The sequence below is a fragment of the Orycteropus afer genome, unplaced genomic scaffold (genome assembly GCF_000298275.1).
Source record: "Orycteropus afer afer isolate SDZICR_OR568_19922 unplaced genomic scaffold, OryAfe1.0 scaffold00368, whole genome shotgun sequence".
NCBI classification, from domain to species: Eukaryota; Metazoa; Chordata; class Mammalia; order Tubulidentata; family Orycteropodidae; genus Orycteropus; species Orycteropus afer.
The window spans coordinates 1,940,050-1,942,211 of NW_006921955.1; positions in this window are offsets into that span (position 1 = coordinate 1,940,050).

Below are 2,162 nucleotides of genomic sequence, written 5' to 3' on the forward strand. Positions count from 1 at the left end.
TACATGTCATTGGAATTCCAGAACAGGAAGAGAAAAATAAAAACATGGAGAAAATTGTAGAAGATTTGATATAGGAGAACTTCCCTGATATGATGAAAGATGAAAATATACCCATTCAGGAAGTCCAACGAACCCCAAACAGGATAGACTTCAAAAGAAAATCACCAAGACATATCATCATCAAACTCATCAAAACCAAAGACAAAAACAGAATCCTGAAAGCAGCATGGGAAAAACACAAAGTTACTTACAAAGGACAACCAGTAAGAATAAGCTCTGATTTCTCAGCAGAAACCAGGCAAGCGAGAAAGCAATGGGATGGTATATATAAAACCCTGAAAGAGAAAAATTTTCAACCAAGAACTATATACCTGGCAAAACTGTGCCCCAAATATGATGATGAAATTAGGAGATTTCCAGATAAGCAGAAACTAAGGGAATTTGTTAAAACCAGGCCAACCTTACAAGAGATAGTAACAGAGAACAGAGAACCTTTGAACAGAGAACCAAAAATAGCAAATAACAACCAACCATTAATACACAAGATGACATAACCCAGAAACCACAGCTATGGACATATGCAAAGTAAAATAAGCTTACAAGATTGTAAACAGGGAACCAGAGGCATCAATTGCCAAGTGAGGACAATTAAAAATCAAAAAGAGGGAAAATAATGTGTAGTGACAGAACTTCTAAATGGTGAGGAAGTCAAGAGAGTTGCAAGATAGAATGCACTGTTTTAATCTTGGGGAGAAAATTATAAATTACAGGGTAACCTCAAAGGAAAATGGTAAACCTTCACATCACAATTAAAAAGAGGACAAGCACAAATATTCAGCAAATACTAAAACAATAGAAACAAAGGAAATCATAACACAATTCATAAACAAAATGAGCTCAGCACAGAAAATAATATGCAACAAAGAAAACAGGGACACCATGAAAAAACACATAACAAAATGACAGCATCAAATTCATACTTGTCAATAATTACACTGAGTGTTAATGGATTAAATGCACCACTCAAGAGATGGAGAGTTGCAGATTGGATAAGAAAACAAAATTCATCAATATGCTGTCTAAAAGAGACATACCTTAGAGATAAAGACAAAAATAGACTAAAAATCAAAGGTTGGAAAAGATATATCAAGCAAATGGCAACTGTAAAAGAGCAAGAGTGGCAATATTAATTTCTGATTAACTTGACTTTAAGACAAAAACCACCATATGAGACAAGGAAGATTATATAACGATTAAAGGATCAATTGAATATGAAGATATAACCATAATAAATATTTATGGACCCAATGAAAGAGCCCCAGAATACATAAATCAGTCTTTAAAAGAGTTGAAAAGTCAAACAGATGACTCCATCATCATAGGGGGAGACTTTCATACACCACTTTCAATGAAAGATGGAACAACTGGAAAAAAAGTCAGCAAAGATGCAGAAGATCTAAACAATACAATCCACCAACTTGACCTCATAGACATCTACAGAGCACTTCACCCAACAACAGCACAATATACATTCTTTTCCAGTGCACATGGAACATTTTCCATGATAGACCATATGTTAGACCATAAAGCAAGCCTTAATAAATTTTGAAACATTGAAATATTGCAAAGCATCTTCTCAGATAATAATAATATCAAATTAGAAACCAACAATAGGTAGATCAACAGCAAAAGAGTAAACACGTGGAAACTGAACAATACTCTGCTTGTGAAAGACTGGGTAAGAGAAGAAATAAAAATTGTAATTCAAATATTCCTTGAATCAACCGAGAATGAAAACACAACATACCAAAATCTTTGGGACACAGCACAAGCAGCGATCAGAGGCCAATTTATAGCAATAAATGCATACATCAAAAAACAAGAAAGAGCCAAAATCAACCCTTTAAACCAATATATCCAACAATTAGAAAAAGAACAGCAAGAAAAGCCTAGTCACCAGAGGAAAGGAAATAATAAAGAGTCAAGCAGAAATCAATGAAACACAGAATAGAAGGACAATAGAAAAAAATCAACAAGACCATAACTTGGTTTTTTGAAAAGATCAATATAATTGGCAAACCACTGGCAAATTTAACAAAGGAAAAGAGGAAGAGAATACAAATAAGAAATGAAATGGGTGACATCACAACAGAACTAACTGA